General features: G+C 32.3%; 16 non-coding genes across 16 annotated transcripts; 7 read left to right on the top strand and 9 right to left on the bottom strand.

Moving 5' to 3' along the window:
- Positions 1–321: 321 nt before the first annotated feature.
- Positions 322–393, bottom strand: Trnae-cuc (transfer RNA glutamic acid (anticodon CUC)). Its single transcript has one exon. It is a non-coding gene; the product is annotated as a tRNA-Glu (tRNA).
- Positions 394–2,678: 2,285 nt separating this feature from the next.
- On the bottom strand, positions 2,679–2,750 carry Trnae-cuc (transfer RNA glutamic acid (anticodon CUC)). Its single transcript has one exon. It is a non-coding gene; the product is annotated as a tRNA-Glu (tRNA).
- Positions 2,751–4,221: 1,471 nt separating this feature from the next.
- Trnap-ugg (transfer RNA proline (anticodon UGG)) lies at positions 4,222–4,293 on the top strand. Its single transcript has one exon. It is a non-coding gene; the product is annotated as a tRNA-Pro (tRNA).
- Positions 4,294–5,044: 751 nt separating this feature from the next.
- On the bottom strand, positions 5,045–5,116 carry Trnae-cuc (transfer RNA glutamic acid (anticodon CUC)). Its single transcript has one exon. It is a non-coding gene; the product is annotated as a tRNA-Glu (tRNA).
- Positions 5,117–6,580: 1,464 nt separating this feature from the next.
- On the top strand, positions 6,581–6,652 carry Trnap-ugg (transfer RNA proline (anticodon UGG)). The gene has a single exon. It is a non-coding gene; the product is annotated as a tRNA-Pro (tRNA).
- A 751-nt stretch (positions 6,653–7,403) lies between these two features.
- Trnae-cuc (transfer RNA glutamic acid (anticodon CUC)) lies at positions 7,404–7,475 on the bottom strand. The gene has a single exon. It is a non-coding gene; the product is annotated as a tRNA-Glu (tRNA).
- Positions 7,476–8,939: 1,464 nt separating this feature from the next.
- Trnap-ugg (transfer RNA proline (anticodon UGG)) lies at positions 8,940–9,011 on the top strand. Its single transcript has one exon. It is a non-coding gene; the product is annotated as a tRNA-Pro (tRNA).
- A 751-nt stretch (positions 9,012–9,762) lies between these two features.
- Positions 9,763–9,834, bottom strand: Trnae-cuc (transfer RNA glutamic acid (anticodon CUC)). Its single transcript has one exon. It is a non-coding gene; the product is annotated as a tRNA-Glu (tRNA).
- A 1,464-nt stretch (positions 9,835–11,298) lies between these two features.
- Trnap-ugg (transfer RNA proline (anticodon UGG)) lies at positions 11,299–11,370 on the top strand. The gene has a single exon. It is a non-coding gene; the product is annotated as a tRNA-Pro (tRNA).
- Positions 11,371–12,121: 751 nt separating this feature from the next.
- Trnae-cuc (transfer RNA glutamic acid (anticodon CUC)) lies at positions 12,122–12,193 on the bottom strand. The gene has a single exon. It is a non-coding gene; the product is annotated as a tRNA-Glu (tRNA).
- Positions 12,194–13,657: 1,464 nt separating this feature from the next.
- On the top strand, positions 13,658–13,729 carry Trnap-ugg (transfer RNA proline (anticodon UGG)). Its single transcript has one exon. It is a non-coding gene; the product is annotated as a tRNA-Pro (tRNA).
- A 751-nt stretch (positions 13,730–14,480) lies between these two features.
- On the bottom strand, positions 14,481–14,552 carry Trnae-cuc (transfer RNA glutamic acid (anticodon CUC)). The gene has a single exon. It is a non-coding gene; the product is annotated as a tRNA-Glu (tRNA).
- Positions 14,553–16,837: 2,285 nt separating this feature from the next.
- On the bottom strand, positions 16,838–16,909 carry Trnae-cuc (transfer RNA glutamic acid (anticodon CUC)). The gene has a single exon. It is a non-coding gene; the product is annotated as a tRNA-Glu (tRNA).
- Positions 16,910–18,167: 1,258 nt separating this feature from the next.
- Trnap-ugg (transfer RNA proline (anticodon UGG)) lies at positions 18,168–18,239 on the top strand. The gene has a single exon. It is a non-coding gene; the product is annotated as a tRNA-Pro (tRNA).
- Positions 18,240–18,990: 751 nt separating this feature from the next.
- On the bottom strand, positions 18,991–19,062 carry Trnae-cuc (transfer RNA glutamic acid (anticodon CUC)). The gene has a single exon. It is a non-coding gene; the product is annotated as a tRNA-Glu (tRNA).
- Positions 19,063–20,532: 1,470 nt separating this feature from the next.
- On the top strand, positions 20,533–20,604 carry Trnap-ugg (transfer RNA proline (anticodon UGG)). Its single transcript has one exon. It is a non-coding gene; the product is annotated as a tRNA-Pro (tRNA).
- Positions 20,605–21,027: the final 423 nt, after the last annotated feature.

Here is a 21,027-nt window from a genome sequence, read left to right as displayed (position 1 = left end):
AGTTTAAATTTAAAAAACGTCATTATGGTTGTTAGAAATATCACCGGTTTAATTTATTTTATAAACAAGATGTGCGCTACTCTGGGACGAAGCCAGGATCTCCTGTTTACTAGGCGCTTTACCATTAAGCCATACCGCCTTCGTAAAAAGTCAATATATTAGTTATGTCGTTATAAGTAAACGTATTTAGCAAAATAAATTATTTTATTAATAAACCCTTTTAAAGAATGTCCAAATTAATTTCAATTTGTTATCATTTTAAGGTAATTAAAAGATATATACATCATATTGTCAAAACTCTAGTCAAAATTGAGCAAAGTATTCCTACACCGGGAATCGAACCCGGGCCGCCTGGGTGAGAGCCAGGAATCCTAACCCCTAGACCATGTAGGAGATATATTACTGTCGTTGAAACCGGCGTAATGTTTATTTAATTAAACAATCGATATGTTAATATGAAAATATTTGCATAAGCCAAGAACCAAACCAAGCTCCAAGCGTGACACGCATAAACTTTACCACTGATGTTTGATACTGTCTTTAATATAAGTTCTGTTAAGAATAGTGCACACACTTTGTAATTATATTTTTATTGGCTGTTACCTTACTTGTATACAATTTCTTTAATGAAGGACCATTTTTTTATCAACTTTATTGTAAATTGCGTTTTTTTATGTTAAAAATACTATAATATATATTTTTTTACCGTTTAAATATTAAAACAGCATTTCTTTTTTTGTATATATATCTTTATCCTTGATGTGGAAAGATCAAATGCGCGACCTAAACTTAAAGTAACATGAGCAACTCCAACCCAGTCTCGAATTGCTTTTAGCAGATTGGGATATTATAAATTATAATTGTCGGGTAATTATGCTGCTGATTATTGCTAGCTCGGCAGGAGTTGATACCGTTTATAGCGCTTTACTCAAGGTCGCTGCAGTATGAGAGCAGTGGGGATTGAACCCACGACCTATTGGTAGTGTAGCAAGTGTTCTTACCACTACACCACGCTGCTGGTATAAACACGTATTCAATAAAACCATATTTAATTTTAGGTTTGCAATTGTTTTAAATTAGATAGACATTTTGAATATTGACTTTTTTTTTGGTATAATGTCCGAAACCAAATTACCTTTTAAAAGTATTTTTCTTTAATTGCAAAAAGTGCGATTAACATTAATATGGGATAAACTAATCACGCGATCAATACGGAATTACATTAACTTTAATCGTTATGCAGAAACAATTCTAATTCTTAATGCATCATATTATCAGAACGCACCTCGAAATTGAAAAAAAATGCTACACCGGGAATCGAACCCGGGCCGCTTGGACAAAAGCCAGGAATCCTAACCCCTTGACCATGAAGGAGATGTAATTCGATGGTTGAAACCGGCTTAATATTTATATACCAAAAATTACATGTTTTTTAATTTTGTAAGAAATATTATGGAAAAAAAATGTAAATAAAAACAACTTAAAACTTGTTCTGCCCTGAATAAGACCTAAACTTCTCACACCCAAGTCGACCAACCAAGTGCAACAATTCACTTGCAATAGGTTGAATTTAATATTTGAAATCAAGCGATTTGGTGGTCTGGGGTTATGATTGTCGCTTTGGGTGCGAGAGGACCGGGTTTAAATCCCGGACGAGCCCAAAGCCTTTTATCAGTTTTTTAAAACTTTTTATGCTTAGATTGTCATGTTCATACTTTTCAATGGAAAAAAACGTAAATAAAATCAACTTAAAACTTGATCTGCCCTAAGAAGACCTGAACTTCTCATACCCAAGTCGTCAAACCAAGTGCAACAATTCACTTGCAATAGGTTGAATTTAATATTTGAAATCAAGCGATTTGGTGGTCTGGGGTTATGATTGTCGCTTTGGGTGCGAGAGGACCGGGTTTAAATCCCGGACGAGCCCAAAGCCTTTTATCAGTTTTTTAAAACTTTTTATGCTTAGATTGTCATGTTCATACTTTTCAATGACCTGTTGCAATACAAAGTGTGCTGTAAGCCTAAATAGCGTACTCTTTCTAAATATGTTGTTAGATTTTGTAAGTCAAATTGCCGAAGAAAATTTTTAATTTTAATCGCAACATACTTACGACATCTTTTTCGACAAATAGTATAACATATTTATAGAAATCTTAAATCTATAAGATTTTAATTTAATTTTTTTAAATTCATATTTTTTGTAAATTTAATTATCAGTGTGTTTTGCTTATTAAAATTGAAAAAATTACGTACCGAAAACGTTTTTATTTTATTTGTCATGCTAGGTATCATAGTATATTCTAAATTTACTTACCTCGAATAAAGATCAAAAATCACATTTGTTACCTAAATTTTGCAGTTTAAATTTAAAAAACGTCATTATGGTTGTTAGAAATATCACCGGTTTAATTTATTTTATAAACAAGATGTGCGCTACTCTGGGACGAAGCCAGGATCTCCTGTTTACTAGGCGCTTTACCATTAAGCCATACCGCCTTCGAAAAAAGCCAATATATAAGTTATGTCGTTATAAGTAAATGTATTTAGCAGAATAAATTATTTTATTAATAAACCCTTTTAAAGAATGTCCAAATTAATTTCAATTTGTTATCATTTTAAGGTAATTACAAGATATATGCATCATATTGTCAAAACTCTAGTCAAAATTGAGCAAAGTATTCCTACACCGGGAATCGAATCCGGGCCGCCTGGGTGAGAGCCAGGAATTCTAACCCCTAGACCATGTAGGAGATATATTACTGTCGTTGAAACCGGCGTAATGTTTATTTAATTATACAATCGATATGTTAATATGAAAATATTTGCATCAGCCAAGAACCAAACCAAGCTCCCAGCGTGACACGCATAAACTTTACCACTGATGTTTGATACTGTCTTTAATATAAGTTCTGTTAAGAATAGTGCACACACTTTGTAATTATATTTTTATTGGCTGTTACCCTACTTGTATACAATTTCTTTAATGAAGGACCATTTTTTTATCAACTTTATTGTAAATTGCGTTTTTTTATGTTAAAAATACTATAATATATATTTTTTTACCGTTTAAATATTAAAACAGCATTTCTTTTTTTGTATATATATCTTTATCCTTGATGTGGAAAGATCAAATGCGCGACCTAAACTTAAAGTAACATGAGCAACTCCAACCCAGTCTTGAATTGCTTTTAGCAGATTGGGATATTATAAATTATAATTGTCGGGTAATTATGCTGCTGATTATTGCTAGCTCGGCAGGAGTTGATACCGTTTATAGCGCTTTACTCAAGGTCGCTGCAGTATGAGAGCAGTGGGGATTGAACCCACGACCTATTGGTAGTGTAGCAAGTGTTCTTACCACTACACCACGCTGCTGGTATAAACACGTATTCAATAAAACCATATTTAATTTTAAATTTTAGGTTTGCAATTGTTTTAAATTAGATAGACATTTTGAATATTGACTTTTTTTTTGGTATAATGTCCGAAACCAAATTACCTTTTAAAAGTATTTTTCTTTAATTGCAAAAAGTGCGATTAACATTAATATAGGATAAACTAATCACGCGATCAATACGGAATTACATTAACTTTAATCGTTATGCAGAAACAATTCTAATTTTTAATGCATCGTATTATCAGAACGCACCTCGAAATTGAAAAAAATTGCTACACCGGGAATCGAACCCGGGCCGCTTGGATAAAAGCCAGGAATCCTAACCGCTTGACCATGAAGGAGATGTAATTCGATCGTTGAAACCGGCTTAATATTTATATACTAAAAATTACATGTTTTTTAATTTTGTAAGAAATATTATGGAGAAAAAATGTAAATAAAATCAACTTAAAACTTGATCTGCCCTAAATAAGACCGAAACTTCTCACACCCAAGTCGACCAACCAAGTGCAACAATTCACTTGCAATAGGTTGAATTTAATATTTGAAATCAAGCGATTTGGTGGTCTGGGGTTATGATTGTCGCTTTGGGTGCGAGAGGACCGGGTTTAAATCCCGGACGAGCCCAAAGCCTTTTATCAGTTTTTTAAAACTTTTTATGCTTAGATTGTCATGTTCATACTTTTCAATGGAAAAAAACGTAAATAAAAACAACTTCAAACTTGGTCTGCCCTAAAGAAGACCTGAACTTCTCATACCCAAGTCGTCAAACCAAGTGCAACAATTCACTTCCAATAGCTTGAATTTAATATTTTACAACAAGCGGCTCGTTGGTCTAGGGGTATGATTCTCGCTTTGGGTGCGAGAGGTCCCGGGTTCAAATCCCGGACGAGCCCATTTACTTTTAACAGTTTTTTAAAACTTTTTATTCTTAGATTGTCATGTTCATACTTTACAATGACCTGTTGCATTACAAAGTGTGCTGTTAGCCTAAATAGCGTACTCTTTCTAAATATGTTGTTAGATTTTGTAAGTCAAATTGCCGAAGAAAATTTTTAATTTTAATCGCAACATACTTACGACATCTTTTTCGACAAATAGTATAACATATTTATAGAAATATTAAATCTATAAGATTTTAATTTAATTTTTTAATATTTATATTTTTTGTAAATTTAATTGTCAGTGTGTTTTGCTTATTAAAATTGAAAAAATTACGTACCGAAAACGTTTTCATTTTATCTGTCATGCTAGGTATCATAGTATATTTTAAATTTACTTACCTCGAATAAAGATCAAAAATCACATTTGTTACCTAAATTTTGCAGTTTAAATTTAAAAAACGTCATTATGGTTGTTAGAAATATCACCGGTTTAATTTATTTTATAAACAAGATGTGCGCTACTCTGGGACGAAGCCAGGATCTCCTGTTTACTAGGCGCTTTACCATTAAGCCATACCGCCTTCGTAAAAAGTCAATATATTAGTTATGTCGTTATAAGTAAACGTATTTAGCAAAATAAATTATTTTATTAATAAACCCTTTTAAAGAATGTCCAAATTAATTTCAATTTGTTATCATTTTAAGGTAATTAAAAGATATATACATCATATTGTCAAAACTCTAGTCAAAATTGAGCAAAGTATTCCTACACCGGGAATCGAACCCGGGCCGCCTGGGTGAGAGCCAGGAATCCTAACCCCTAGACCATGTAGGAGATATATTACTGTCGTTGAAACCGGCGTAATGTTTATTTAATTAAACAATCGATATGTTAATATGAAAATATTTGCATAAGCCAAGAACCAAACCAAGCTCCAAGCGTGACACGCATAAACTTTACCACTGATGTTTGATACTGTCTTTAATATAAGTTCTGTTAAGAATAGTGCACACACTTTGTAATTATATTTTTATTGGCTGTTACCTTACTTGTATACAATTTCTTTAATGAAGGACCATTTTTTTATCAACTTTATTGTAAATTGCGTTTTTTTATGTTAAAAATACTATAATATATATTTTTTTACCGTTTAAATATTAAAACAGCATTTCTTTTTTTGTATATATATCTTTATCCTTGATGTGGAAAGATCAAATGCGCGACCTAAACTTAAAGTAACATGAGCAACTCCAACCCAGTCTCGAATTGCTTTTAGCAGATTGGGATATTATAAATTATAATTGTCGGGTAATTATGCTGCTGATTATTGCTAGCTCGGCAGGAGTTGATACCGTTTATAGCGCTTTACTCAAGGTCGCTGCAGTATGAGAGCAGTGGGGATTGAACCCACGACCTATTGGTAGTGTAGCAAGTGTTCTTACCACTACACCACGCTGCTGGTATAAACACGTATTCAATAAAACCATATTTAATTTTAGGTTTGCAATTGTTTTAAATTAGATAGACATTTTGAATATTGACTTTTTTTTTGGTATAATGTCCGAAACCAAATTACCTTTTAAAAGTATTTTTCTTTAATTGCAAAAAGTGCGATTAACATTAATATGGGATAAACTAATCACGCGATCAATACGGAATTACATTAACTTTAATCGTTATGCAGAAACAATTCTAATTTTTAATGCATCGTATTATCAGAACGCACCTCGAAATTGAAAAAAATTGCTACACCGGGAATCGAACCCGGGCCGCTTGGATAAAAGCCAGGAATCCTAACCGCTTGACCATGAAGGAGATGTAATTCGATCGTTGAAACCGGCTTAATATTTATATACTAAAAATTACATGTTTTTTAATTTTGTAAGAAATATTATGGAGAAAAAATGTAAATAAAATCAACTTAAAACTTGATCTGCCCTAAATAAGACCGAAACTTCTCACACCCAAGTCGACCAACCAAGTGCAACAATTCACTTGCAATAGGTTGAATTTAATATTTGAAATCAAGCGATTTGGTGGTCTGGGGTTATGATTGTCGCTTTGGGTGCGAGAGGACCGGGTTTAAATCCCGGACGAGCCCAAAGCCTTTTATCAGTTTTTTAAAACTTTTTATGCTTAGATTGTCATGTTCATACTTTTCAATGGAAAAAAACGTAGATAAAAACAACTTCAAACTTGGTCTGCCCTAAAGAAGACCTGAACTTCTCATACCCAAGTCGTCAAACCAAGTGCAACAATTCACTTCCAATAGCTTGAATTTAATATTTTACAACAAGCGGCTCGTTGGTCTAGGGGTATGATTCTCGCTTTGGGTGCGAGAGGTCCCGGGTTCAAATCCCGGACGAGCCCATTTACTTTTAACAGTTTTTTAAAACTTTTTATTCTTAGATTGTCATGTTCATACTTTACAATGACCTGTTGCATTACAAAGTGTGCTGTTAGCCTAAATAGCGTACTCTTTCTAAATATGTTGTTAGATTTTGTAAGTCAAATTGCCGAAGAAAATTTTTAATTTTAATCGCAACATACTTACGACATCTTTTTCGACAAATAGTATAACATATTTATAGAAATATTAAATCTATAAGATTTTAATTTAATTTTTTAATATTTATATTTTTTGTAAATTTAATTGTCAGTGTGTTTTGCTTATTAAAATTGAAAAAATTACGTACCGAAAACGTTTTCATTTTATCTGTCATGCTAGGTATCATAGTATATTTTAAATTTACTTACCTCGAATAAAGATCAAAAATCACATTTGTTACCTAAATTTTGCAGTTTAAATTTAAAAACCGTCATTATGGTTGTTAGAAATATCACCGGTTTAATTTATTTTATAAACAAGATGTGCGCTACTCTGGGACGAAGCCAGGATCTCCTGTTTACTAGGCGCTTTACCATTAAGCCATACCGCCTTCGTAAAAAGTCAATATATTAGTTATGTCGTTATAAGTAAATGTATTTAGCAAAATAAATTATTTTATTAATAAACCCTTTTAAAGAATGTCCAAATTAATTTCAATTTGTTATCATTTTAAGGTAATTAAAAGATATATACATCATATTGTCAAAACTCTAGTCAAAATTGAGCAAAGTATTCCTACACCGGGAATCGAACCCGGGCCGCCTGGGTGAGAGCCAGGAATCCTAACCCCTAGACCATGTAGGAGATATATTACTGTCGTTGAAACCGGCGTAATGTTTATTTAATTAAACAATCGATATGTTAATATGAAAATATTTGCATAAGCCAAGAACCAAACCAAGCTCCAAGCGTGACACGCATAAACTTTACCACTGATGTTTGATACTGTCTTTAATATAAGTTCTGTTAAGAATAGTGCACACACTTTGTAATTATATTTTTATTGGCTGTTACCTTACTTGTATACAATTTCTTTAATGAAGGACCATTTTTTTATCAACTTTATTGTAAATTGCGTTTTTTTATGTTAAAAATACTATAATATATATTTTTTTAACGTTTAAATATTAAAACAGCATTTCTTTTTTTGTATATATATCTTTATCCTTGATGTGGAAAGATCAAATGCGCGACCTAAACTTAAAGTAACATGAGCAACTCCAACCCAGTCTCGAATTGCTTTTAGCAGATTGGGATATTATAAATTATAATTGTCGGGTAATTATGCTGCTGATTATTGCTAGCTCGGCAGGAGTTGATACCGTTTATAGCGCTTTACTCAAGGTCGCTGCAGTATGAGAGCAGTGGGGATTGAACCCACGACCTATTGGTAGTGTAGCAAGTGTTCTTACCACTACACCACGCTGCTGGTATAAACACGTATTCAATAAAACCATATTTAATTTTAGGTTTGCAATTGTTTTAAATTAGATAGACATTTTGAATATTGACTTTTTTTTTGGTATAATGTCCGAAACCAAATTACCTTTTAAAAGTATTTTTCTTTAATTGCAAAAAGTGCGATTAACATTAATATGGGATAAACTAATCACGCGATCAATACAGAATTACATTAACTTTAATCGTTATGCAGAAACAATTCTAATTTTTAATGCATCGTATTATCAGAACGCACCTCGAAATTGAAAAAAATTGCTACACCGGGAATCGAACCCGGGCCGCTTGGATAAAAGCCAGGAATCCTAACCGCTTGACCATGAAGGAGATGTAATTCGATCGTTGAAACCGGCTTAATATTTATATACTAAAAATTACATGTTTTTTAATTTTGTAAGAAATATTATGGAGAAAAAATGTAAATAAAATCAACTTAAAACTTGATCTGCCCTAAATAAGACCGAAACTTCTCACACCCAAGTCGACCAACCAAGTGCAACAATTCACTTGCAATAGGTTGAATTTAATATTTGAAATCAAGCGATTTGGTGGTCTGGGGTTATGATTGTCGCTTTGGGTGCGAGAGGACCGGGTTTAAATCCCGGACGAGCCCAAAGCCTTTTATCAGTTTTTTAAAACTTTTTATGCTTAGATTGTCATGTTCATACTTTTCAATGGAAAAAAACGTAAATAAAAACAACTTCAAACTTGGTCTGCCCTAAAGAAGACCTGAACTTCTCATACCCAAGTCGTCAAACCAAGTGCAACAATTCACTTCCAATAGCTTGAATTTAATATTTTACAACAAGCGGCTCGTTGGTCTAGGGGTATGATTCTCGCTTTGGGTGCGAGAGGTCCCGGGTTCAAATCCCGGACGAGCCCATTTACTTTTAACAGTTTTTTAAAACTTTTTATTCTTAGATTGTCATGTTCATACTTTACAATGACCTGTTGCATTACAAAGTGTGCTGTTAGCCTAAATAGCGTACTCTTTCTAAATATGTTGTTAGATTTTGTAAGTCAAATTGCCGAAGAAAATTTTTAATTTTAATCGCAACATACTTACGACATCTTTTTCGACAAATAGTATAACATATTTATAGAAATATTAAATCTATAAGATTTTAATTTAATTTTTTAATATTTATATTTTTTGTAAATTTAATTGTCAGTGTGTTTTGCTTATTAAAATTGAAAAAATTACGTACCGAAAACGTTTTCATTTTATCTGTCATGCTAGGTATCATAGTATATTTTAAATTTACTTACCTCGAATAAAGATCAAAAATCACATTTGTTACCTAAATTTTGCAGTTTAAATTTAAAAAACGTCATTATGGTTGTTAGAAATATCACCGGTTTAATTTATTTTATAAACAAGATGTGCGCTACTCTGGGACGAAGCCAGGATCTCCTGTTTACTAGGCGCTTTACCATTAAGCCATACCGCCTTCGTAAAAAGTCAATATATTAGTTATGTCGTTATAAGTAAATGTATTTAGCAAAATAAATTATTTTATTAATAAACCCTTTTAAAGAATGTCCAAATTAATTTCAATTTGTTATCATTTTAAGGTAATTAAAAGATATATACATCATATTGTCAAAACTCTAGTCAAAATTGAGCAAAGTATTCCTACACCGGGAATCGAACCCGGGCCGCCTGGGTGAGAGCCAGGAATCCTAACCCCTAGACCATGTAGGAGATATATTACTGTCGTTGAAACCGGCGTAATGTTTATTTAATTAAACAATCGATATGTTAATATGAAAATATTTGCATAAGCCAAGAACCAAACCAAGCTCCAAGCGTGACACGCATAAACTTTACCACTGATGTTTGATACTGTCTTTAATATAAGTTCTGTTAAGAATAGTGCACACACTTTGTAATTATATTTTTATTGGCTGTTACCTTACTTGTATACAATTTCTTTAATGAAGGACCATTTTTTTATCAACTTTATTGTAAATTGCGTTTTTTTATGTTAAAAATACTATAATATATATTTTTTTACCGTTTAAATATTAAAACAGCATTTCTTTTTTTGTATATATATCTTTATCCTTGATGTGGAAAGATCAAATGCGCGACCTAAACTTAAAGTAACATGAGCAACTCCAACCCAGTCTCGAATTGCTTTTAGCAGATTGGGATATTATAAATTATAATTGTCGGGTAATTATGCTGCTGATTATTGCTAGCTCGGCAGGAGTTGATACCGTTTATAGCGCTTTACTCAAGGTCGCTGCAGTATGAGAGCAGTGGGGATTGAACCCACGACCTATTGGTAGTGTAGCAAGTGTTCTTACCACTACACCACGCTGCTGGTATAAACACGTATTCAATAAAACCATATTTAATTTTAGGTTTGCAATTGTTTTAAATTAGATAGACATTTTGAATATTGACTTTTTTTTTGGTATAATGTCCGAAACCAAATTACCTTTTAAAAGTATTTTTCTTTAATTGCAAAAAGTGCGATTAACATTAATATGGGATAAACTAATCACGCGATCAATACGGAATTACATTAACTTTAATCGTTATGCAGAAACAATTCTAATTTTTAATGCATCGTATTATCAGAACGCACCTCGAAATTGAAAAAAATTGCTACACCGGGAATCGAACCCGGGCCGCTTGGATAAAAGCCAGGAATCCTAACCGCTTGACCATGAAGGAGATGTAATTCGATCGTTGAAACCGGCTTAATATTTATATACTAAAAATTACATGTTTTTTAATTTTGTAAGAAATATTATGGAGAAAAAATGTAAATAAAATCAACTTAAAACTTGATCTGCCCTAAATAAGACCGAAACTTCTCACACCCAAGTCGACCAACCAAGTGCAACAATTCACTTGCAATAGGTTGAATTTAATATTTGAAATCAAGCGATTTGGTGGTCTGGGGTTATGATTGTCGCTTTGGGTGCGAGAGGACCGGGTTTAAATCCCGGACGAGCCCAAAGCCTTTTATCAGTTTTTTAAAACTTTTTATGCTTAGATTGTCATGTTCATACTTTTCAATGGAAAAAAACGTAGATAAAAACAACTTCAAACTTGGTCTGCCCTAAAGAAGACCTGAACTTCTCATACCCAAGTCGTCAAACCAAGTGCAACAATTCACTTCCAATAGCTTGAATTTAATATTTTACAACAAGCGGCTCGTTGGTCTAGGGGTATGATTCTCGCTTTGGGTGCGAGAGGTCCCGGGTTCAAATCCCGGACGAGCCCATTTACTTTTAACAGTTTTTTAAAACTTTTTATTCTTAGATTGTCATGTTCATACTTTACAATGACCTGTTGCATTACAAAGTGTGCTGTTAGCCTAAATAGCGTACTCTTTCTAAATATGTTGTTAGATTTTGTAAGTCAAATTGCCGAAGAAAATTTTTAATTTTAATCGCAACATACTTACGACATCTTTTTCGACAAATAGTATAACATATTTATAGAAATATTAAATCTATAAGATTTTAATTTAATTTTTTAATATTTATATTTTTTGTAAATTTAATTGTCAGTGTGTTTTGCTTATTAAAATTGAAAAAATTACGTACCGAAAACGTTTTCATTTTATCTGTCATGCTAGGTATCATAGTATATTTTAAATTTACTTACCTCGAATAAAGATCAAAAATCACATTTGTTACCTAAATTTTGCAGTTTAAATTTAAAAAACGTCATTATGGTTGTTAGAAATATCACCGGTTTAATTTATTTTATAAACAAGATGTGCGCTACTCTGGGACGAAGCCAGGATCTCCTGTTTACTAGGCGCTTTACCATTAAGCCATACCGCCTTCGTAAAAAGTCAATATATTAGTTATGTCGTTATAAGTAAATGTATTTAGCAAAATAAATTATTTTATTAATAAACCCTTTTAAAGAATGTCCAAATTAATTTCAATTTGTTATCATTTTAAGGTAATTAAAAGATATATACATCATATTGTCAAAACTCTAGTCAAAATTGAGCAAAGTATTCCTACACCGGGAATCGAACCCGGGCCGCCTGGGTGAGAGCCAGGAATCCTAACCCCTAGACCATGTAGGAGATATATTACTGTCGTTGAAACCGGCGTAATGTTTATTTAATTAAACAATCGATATGTTAATATGAAAATATTTGCATAAGCCAAGAACCAAACCAAGCTCCAAGCGTGACACGCATAAACTTTACCACTGATGTTTGATACTGTCTTTAATATAAGTTCTGTTAAGAATAGTGCACACACTTTGTAATTATATTTTTATTGGCTGTTACCTTACTTGTATACAATTTCTTTAATGAAGGACCATTTTTTTATCAACTTTATTGTAAATTGCGTTTTTTTATGTTAAAAATACTATAATATATATTTTTTTAACGTTTAAATATTAAAACAGCATTTCTTTTTTTGTATATATATCTTTATCCTTGATGTGGAAAGATCAAATGCGCGACCTAAACTTAAAGTAACATGAGCAACTCCAACCCAGTCTCGAATTGCTTTTAGCAGATTGGGATATTATAAATTATAATTGTCGGGTAATTATGCTGCTGATTATTGCTAGCTCGGCAGGAGTTGATACCGTTTATAGCGCTTTACTCAAGGTCGCTGCAGTATGAGAGCAGTGGGGATTGAACCCACGACCTATTGGTAGTGTAGCAAGTGTTCTTACCACTACACCACGCTGCTGGTATAAACACGTATTCAATAAAACCATATTTAATTTTAGGTTTGCAATTGTTTTAAATTAGATAGACATTTTGAATATTGACTTTTTTTTTGGTATAATGTCCGAAACCAAATTACCTTTTAAAAGTATTTTTCTTTAATTGCAAAAAGTGCGATTAACATTAATATGGGATAAACTAATCACGCGATCAATACGGAATTACATTAACTTTAATCGTTATGCAGAAACAATTCTAATTTTTAATGCATCGTATTATCAGAACGCACCTCGAAATTGAAAAAAATTGCTACACCGGGAATCGAACCCGGGCCGCTTGAATAAAAGCCAGGAATCCTAACCGCTTGACCATGAAGGAGATGTAATTCGATCGTTGAAACCGGCTTAATATTTATATACTAAAAATTACATGTTTTTTAATTTTGTAAGAAATATTATGGAGAAAAAATGTAAATAAAATCAACTTAAAACTTGATCTGCCCTAAATAAGACCGAAACTTCTCACACCCAAGTCGACCAACCAAGTGCAACAATTCACTTGCAATAGGTTGAATTTAATATTTGAAATCAAGCGATTTGGTGGTCTGGGGTTATGATTGTCGCTTTGGGTGCGAGAGGACCGGGTTTAAATCCCGGACGAGCCCAAAGCCTTTTATCAGTTTTTTAAAACTTTTTATGCTTAGATTGTCATGTTCATACTTTTCAATGGAAAAAAACGTAGATAAAAACAACTTCAAACTTGGTCTGCCCTAAAGAAGACCTGAACTTCTCATACCCAAGTCGTCAAACCAAGTGCAACAATTCACTTCCAATAGCTTGAATTTAATATTTTACAACAAGCGGCTCGTTGGTCTAGGGGTATGATTCTCGCTTTGGGTGCGAGAGGTCCCGGGTTCAAATCCCGGACGAGCCCATTTACTTTTAACAGTTTTTTAAAACTTTTTATTCTTAGATTGTCATGTTCATACTTTACAATGACCTGTTGCATTACAAAGTGTGCTGTTAGCCTAAATAGCGTACTCTTTCTAAATATGTTGTTAGATTTTGTAAGTCAAATTGCCGAAGAAAATTTTTAATTTTAATCGCAACATACTTACGACATCTTTTTCGACAAATAGTATAACATATTTATAGAAATATTAAATCTATAAGATTTTAATTTAATTTTTTAATATTTATATTTTTTGTAAATTTAATTGTCAGTGTGTTTTGCTTATTAAAATTGAAAAAATTACGTACCGAAAACGTTTTCATTTTATCTGTCATGCTAGGTATCATAGTATATTTTAAATTTACTTACCTCGAATAAAGATCAAAAATCACATTTGTTACCTAAATTTTGCAGTTTAAATTTAAAAAACGTCATTATGGTTGTTAGAAATATCACCGGTTTAATTTATTTTATAAACAAGATGTGCGCTACTCTGGGACGAAGCCAGGATCTCCTGTTTACTAGGCGCTTTACCATTAAGCCATACCGCCTTCGTAAAAAGTCAATATATTAGTTATGTCGTTATAAGTAAACGTATTTAGCAAAATAAATTATTTTATTAATAAACCCTTTTAAAGAATGTCCAAATTAATTTCAATTTGTTATCATTTTAAGGTAATTAAAAGATATATACATCATATTGTCAAAACTCTAGTCAAAATTGAGCAAAGTATTCCTACACCGGGAATCGAACCCGGGCCGCCTGGGTGAGAGCCAGGAATCCTAACCCCTAGACCATGTAGGAGATATATTACTGTCGTTGAAACCGGCGTAATGTTTATTTAATTAAACAATCGATATGTTAATATGAAAATATTTGCATAAGCCAAGAACCAAACCAAGCTCCAAGCGTGACACGCATAAACTTTACCACTGATGTTTGATACTGTCTTTAATATAAGTTCTGTTAAGAATAGTGCACACACTTTGTAATTATATTTTTATTGGCTGTTACCTTACTTGTATACAATTTCTTTAATGAAGGACCATTTTTTTATCAACTTTATTGTAAATTGCGTTTTTTTATGTTAAAAATACTATAATATATATTTTTTTACCGTTTAAATATTAAAACAGCATTTCTTTTTTTGTATATATATCTTTATCCTTGATGTGGAAAGATCAAATGCGCGACCTAAACTTAAAGTAACATGAGCAACTCCAACCCAGTCTCGAATTGCTTTTAGCAGATTGGGATATTATAAATTATAATTGTCGGGTAATTATGCTGCTGATTATTGCTAGCTCGGCAGGAGTTGATACCGTTTATAGCGCTTTACTCAAGGTCGCTGCAGTATGAGAGCAGTGGGGATTGAACCCACGACCTATTGGTAGTGTAGCAAGTGTTCTTACCACTACACCACGCTGCTGGTATAAACACGTATTCAATAAAACCATATTTAATTTTAGGTTTGCAATTGTTTTAAATTAGATAGACATTTTGAATATTGACTTTTTTTTTGGTATAATGTCCGAAACCAAATTACCTTTTAAAAGTATTTTTCTTTAATTGCAAAAAGTGCGATTAACATTAATATGGGATAAACTAATCACGCGATCAATACGGAATTACATTAACTTTAATCGTTATGCAGAAACAATTCTAATTCTTAATGCATCATATTATCAGAACGCACCTCGAAATTGAAAAAAAATGCTACACCGGGAATCGAACCCGGGCCGCTTGGACAAAAGCCAGGAATCCTAACCCCTTGACCATGAAGGACATGTAATTCGATGGTTGAAACCGGCTTAATATTTATATACCAAAAATTACATGTTTTTTAATTTTGTAAGAAATATTATGGAAAAAAAATGTAAATAAAAACAACTTAAAACTTGTTCTGCCCTGAATAAGACCTAAACTTCTCACACCCAAGTCGACCAACCAAGTGCAACAATTCACTTGCAATAGGTTGAATTTAATATTTGAAATCAAGCGATTTGGTGGTCTGGGGTTATGATTGTCGCTTTGGGTGCGAGAGGACCGGGTTTAAATCCCGGACGAGCCCAAAGCCTTTTATCAGTTTTTTAAAACTTTTTATGCTTAGATTGTCATGTTCATACTTTTCAATGGAAAAAAACGTAAATAAAATCAACTTAAAACTTGATCTGCCCTAAGAAGACCTGAACTTCTCATACCCAAGTCGTCAAACCAAGTGCAACAATTCACTTGCAATAGGTTGAATTTAATATTTGAAATCAAGCGATTTGGTGGTCTGGGGTTATGATTGTCGCTTTGGGTGCGAGAGGACCGGGTTTAAATCCCGGACGAGCCCAAAGCCTTTTATCAGTTTTTTAAAACTTTTTATGCTTAGATTGTCATGTTCATACTTTTCAATGACCTGTTGCAATACAAAGTGTGCTGTAAGCCTAAATAGCGTACTCTTTCTAAATATGTTGTTAGATTTTGTAAGTCAAATTGCCGAAGAAAATTTTTAATTTTAATCGCAACATACTTACGACATCTTTTTCGACAAATAGTATAACATATTTATAGAAATCTTAAATCTATAAGATTTTAATTTAATTTTTTTAAATTCATATTTTTTGTAAATTTAATTATCAGTGTGTTTTGCTTATTAAAATTGAAAAAATTACGTACCGAAAACGTTTTTATTTTATTTGTCATGCTAGGTATCATAGTATATTCTAAATTTACTTACCTCGAATAAAGATCAAAAATCACATTTGTTACCTAAATTTTGCAGTTTAAATTTAAAAAACGTCATTATGGTTGTTAGAAATATCACCGGTTTAATTTATTTTATAAACAAGATGTGCGCTACTCTGGGACGAAGCCAGGATCTCCTGTTTACTAGGCGCTTTACCATTAAGCCATACCGCCTTCGAAAAAAGCCAATATATAAGTTATGTCGTTATAAGTAAATGTATTTAGCAGAATAAATTATTTTATTAATAAACCCTTTTAAAGAATGTCCAAATTAATTTCAATTTGTTATCATTTTAAGGTAATTACAAGATATATGCATCATATTGTCAAAACTCTAGTCAAAATTGAGCAAAGTATTCCTACACCGGGAATCGAATCCGGGCCGCCTGGGTGAGAGCCAGGAATTCTAACCCCTAGACCATGTAGGAGATTTATTACTGTCGTTGAAACCGGCGTAATGTTTATTTAATTATACAATCGATATGTTAATATGAAAATATTTGCATCAGCCAAGAACCAAACCAAGCTCCCAGCGTGACACGCATAAACTTTACCACTGATGTTTGATACTGTCTTTAATATAACTTCTGTTAAGAATAGTGCACACACTTTGTAATTATATTTTTATTGGCTGTTACCTTACTTGTATACAATTTCTTTAATGAAGGACTATTTTTTATCAACTTTATTGTAAATTGCGTATTTTTATGTTAAAAATACTATAATATATATTTTTTTAACGTTTAAATATTAAAACAGCATTTCTTTTTTTGTATATATATCTTTATCCTTGATGTGGAAAGATCAAATGCGCGACCTAAACTTAAAGTAACATGAGCAACTCCAACCCAGTCTTGAATTGCTTTTAGCAGATTGGGATATTATAAATTATAATTGTCGGGTAATTATGCTGCTGATTATTGCTAGCTCGGCAGGAGTTGATACCGTTTATAGCGCTTTACTCAAGGTCGCTGCAGTATGAGAGCAGTGGGGATTGAACCCACGACCTATTGGTAGTGTAGCAAGTGTTCTTACCACTACACCACGCTGCTGGTATAAACACGTATTCAATAAAACCATATTTAATTTTAAATTTTAGGTTTGCAATTGTTTTAAATTAGATAGACATTTTGAATATTGACTTTTTTTTGGTATAATGTCCGAAACCAAATTACCTTTTAAAAGTATTTTTCTTTAATTGCAAAAAGTGCGATTAACATTAATATAGGATAAACTAATCACGCGATCAATACGGAATTACATTAACTTTAATCGTTATGCAGAAACAATTCTAATTTTTAATGCATCGTATTATCAGAACGCACCTCGAAATTGAAAAAAATTGCTACACCGGGAATCGAACCCGGGCCGCTTGGATAAAAGCCAGGAATCCTAACCGCTTGACCATGAAGGAGATGTAATTCGATCGTTGAAACCAGCTTAATATTTATATACTAAAAATTACATGTTTTTTAATTTTGTAAGAAATATTATGGAGAAAAAATGTAAATAAAATCAACTTAAAACTTGATCTGCCCTAAATAAGACCGAAACTTCTCACACCCAAGTCGACCAACCAAGTGCAACAATTCACTTGCAAAAGACCTGAACTTCTCATACCCAAGTCGTCAAACCAAGTGCAACAATTCACTTCCAATAGCTTGAATTTAATATTTTACAACAAGCGGCTCGTTGGTCTAGGGGTATGATTCTCGCTTTGGGTGCGACAGGTCCCGGGTTCAAATCCCGGACGAGCCCATTTACTTTTAACAGTTTTTTAAAACTTTTTATGCTTAGATTGTCATGTTCATACTTTACAATGACCTGTTGCATTACAAAGTGTGCTGTTAGCCTAAATAGCGTACTCTTTCTAAATATGTTGTTAGATTTTGTAAGTCAAATTGCCGAAGAAAATTTTTAATTTTAATCGCAACATACTTACGACATCTTTTTCGACAAATAGTATAACATATTTATAGAAATATTAAATCTATAAGATTTTAATTTAATTTTTTAATATTTATATTTTTTGTAAATTTAATTGTCAGTGTGTTTTGCTTATTAAAATTGAAAAAATTACGTACCGAAAACGTTTTCATTTTATCTGTCATGCTAGGTATCATAGTATATTTTAAATTTACTTACCTCGAATAAAGATCAAAAATCACATTTGTTACCTAAATTTTGCAGTTTAAATTTAAAAAACGTCATTATGGTTGTTAGAAATATCACCGGTTTAATTTATTTTATAAACAAGATGTGCGCTACTCTGGGACGAAGCCAGGATCTCCTGTTTACTAGGCGCTTTACCATTAAGCCATACCGCCTTCGTAAAAAGTCAATATATTAGTTATGTCGTTATAAGTAAATGTATTTAGCAAAATAAATTATTTTATTAATAAACCCTTTTAAAGAATGTCCAAATTAATTTCAATTTGTTATCATTTTAAGGTAATTAAAAGATATATACATCATATTGTCAAAACTCTAGTCAAAATTGAGCAAAGTATTCCTACACCGGGAATCGAACCCGGGCCGCCTGGGTGAGAGCCAGGAATCCTAACCCCTAGACCATGTAGGAGATATATTACTGTCGTTGAAACCGGCGTAATGTTTATTTAATTAAACAATCGATATGTTAATATGAAAATATTTGCATAAGCCAAGAACCAAACCAAGCTCCAAGCGTGACACGCATAAACTTTACCACTGATGTTTGATACTGTCTTTAATATAAGTTCTGTTAAGAATAGTGCACACACTTTGTAATTATATTTTTATTGGCTGTTACCTTACTTGTATACAATTTCTTTAATGAAGGACCATTTTTTTATCAACTTTATTGTAAATTGCGTTTTTTTATGTTAAAAATACTATAATATATATTTTTTTACCGTTTAAATATTAAAACAGCATTTCTTTTTTTGTATATATATCTTTATCCTTGATGTGGAAAGATCAAATGCGCGACCTAAACTTAAAGTAACATGAGCAACTCCAACCCAGTCTCGAATTGCTTTTAGCAGATTGGGATATTATAAATTATAATTGTCGGGTAATTATGCTGCTGATTATTGCTAGCTCGGCAGGAGTTGATACCGTTTATAGCGCTTTACTCAAGGTCGCTGCAGTATGAGAGCAGTGGGGATTGAACCCACGACCTATTGGTAGTGTAGCAAGTGTTCTTACCACTACACCACGCTGCTGGTATAAACACGTATTCAATAAAACCATATTTAATTTTAAATTTTAAGTTTGCAATTGTTTTAAATTAGATAGACATTTTGAATATTGACTTTTTTTTTGGTATAATGTCCGAAACCAAATTACCTTTTAAAAGTATTTTTCTTTAATTGCAAAAAGTGCGATTAACATTAATATGGGATAAACTAATCACGCGATCAATACGGAATTACATTAACTTTAATCGTTATGCAGAAACAATTCTAATTCTTAATGCATCATATTATCAGAACGCACCTCGAAATTGAAAAAAATGCTACACCGGGAATCGAACCCGGGCCGCTTGGACAAAAGCCAGGAATCCTAACCCCTTGACCATGAAGGAGATGTAATTCGATGGTTGAAACCGGCTTAATATTTATATACCAAAAATGACATGTTTTTTAATTTTGTAAGAAATATTATGGAAAAAAAATGTAAATAAAAACAACTTAAAACTTGTTCTGCCCTGAATAAGACCTAAACTTCTCACACCCAAGTCGACCAACCAAGTGCAACAATTCACTTGCAATAGGTTGAATTTAATATTTGAAATCAAGCGATTTGGTGGTCTGGGGTTATGATTGTCGCTTTGGGTGCGAGAGGACCGGGTTTAAATCCCGGACGAGCCCAAAGCCTTTTATCAGTTTTTTAAAACTTTTTATGCTTAGATTGTCATGTTCATACTTTTCAATGGAAAAAAACGTAAATAAAAACAACTTCAAACTTGGTCTGCCCTAAAGAAGACCTGAACTTCTCATACCCAAGTCGTCAAACCAAGTGCAACAATTCACTTCCAATAGCTTGAATTTAATATTTTACAACAAGCGGCTCGTTGGTCTAGGGGTATGATTCTCGCTTTGGGTGCGAGAGCTCCCGGGTTCAAATCCCGGACGAGCCCATTTACTTTTAACAGTTTTTTAAAACTTTTTATGCTTAGATTGTCATGTTCATACTTTACAATGACCTGTTGCATTACAAAGTGTGCTGTTAGCCTAAATAGCGTACTCTTTCTAAATATGTTGTTAGATTTTGTAAGTCAAATTGCCGAAGAAAATTTTTAATTTTAATCGCAACATACTTACGACATCTTTTTCGACAAATAGTATAACATATTTATAGAAATATTAAATCTATAAGATTTTAATTTAATTTTTTAATATTTATATTTTTTGTAAATTTAATTGTCAGTGTGTTTTGCTTATTAAAATTGAAAAAATTACGTACCGAAAACGTTTTCATTTTATCTGTCATGCTAGGTATCATAGTATATTTTAAATTTACTTACCTCGAATAAAGATCAAAAATCACATTTGTTACCTAA

Source organism: Corella eumyota, chromosome 6 (genome assembly GCF_963082875.1).
Source record: "Corella eumyota chromosome 6, kaCorEumy4.1, whole genome shotgun sequence".
Classification (NCBI taxonomy): domain Eukaryota; kingdom Metazoa; phylum Chordata; class Ascidiacea; order Phlebobranchia; family Corellidae; genus Corella; species Corella eumyota.
The sequence above is the reverse complement of the archived record's forward strand: the minus strand, read 5'-3'. Positions and strand labels throughout refer to the sequence as shown.